Source organism: Protobothrops mucrosquamatus, unplaced genomic scaffold (assembly GCF_001527695.2).
Source record: "Protobothrops mucrosquamatus isolate PMUCROS unplaced genomic scaffold, P.Mucros_1.0 scaffold1261, whole genome shotgun sequence".
Classification (NCBI taxonomy): domain Eukaryota; kingdom Metazoa; phylum Chordata; class Lepidosauria; order Squamata; family Viperidae; genus Protobothrops; species Protobothrops mucrosquamatus.
The window spans coordinates 204,481-205,454 of record NW_015387467.1 but is presented as its reverse complement, the minus strand read 5'-3'; positions in this window follow the sequence as shown (position 1 = coordinate 205,454).

Here is a 974-nt window from a genome sequence, read left to right as displayed (position 1 = left end):
CCCGCTCCTTATGCCCCCGAAAGGGAGAGGAAGAAAGAAGTACGGATATTCCTTTCCTTCCAGCCCAGAGGGGGTCTCTTCCCTCCCCCCATATTTCCTGCCACTTTGGGGGGTAAGGAGGGGGCTCGTAGGGGGGAGGAGAGGGGCTGGGAGGGGCCGTCACTGCTCCGCCCCTCCCTCACTGTATTTCCCCCCCCGCAGGAGAATAGGGAGTCCCCCCTTCCCTGGTTGTGGCCGAGGTGGGGCGGGGGTCGCGGGAAGGCAGCCCAAGTGGGATAAGAGGCAGCCGGGCCCCTCTCTCGCCCCTCCTCCCCGTGGCTGGGTGGGAGGGGGACCTTGCGGACCCCGAATTAGCGCCTGAGCCCCGAAGCTTCTTGCACTGAAAGAAGAAGGGGACGGAAAGCGAAAATGAAAGAGGGAAACTGAGGCATTTTCAGAGTTGAATCTCCGTTTCTTCTCTTGTGGATGAACTCAAGGCAGACCCTGCCCGGAGACCGATGACGATGCAGAACGCAGAATTCCCATTGGTTCTTCCGCTTTTCTGGGCCCTCCCAATTCCGAAATACGAGGAAACCGCTTCCTCCCCCAAAACCAGACCCACCGATTCCGCCTCTGGGGCTGGGAGCCTCCGCGACTTTCTCCCCCCTCTCTCTGGGGGCGCTTGTGGGGCGGCATCCATGGGCTCTGTTGGGGTCCCTCTTTCGTTGCTGGTGGGGGCGCTGGCCCGGATCCCCGGAAGCGAAGGGGGGAAACAGATCCCCGGTAAGGAGGGGGTTCGTAGGGGGGAGGAAAGGGGCTGGGAGGGGCCGTCAGTGCTCCTGGGAAGGGGGGAAGAAAGGGGCTGGAACTCCAGTAGTGGGAAAAGGGGTCGAGGGCAAGAGAGGCGGGAGACTGCAGGAGCCTCGATCTCCGCGTGGTCTCCGCCCCTCCCTCACTGTGTTTTCCCCCCGCAGAATAGGGAGCCCCCCCTTCCC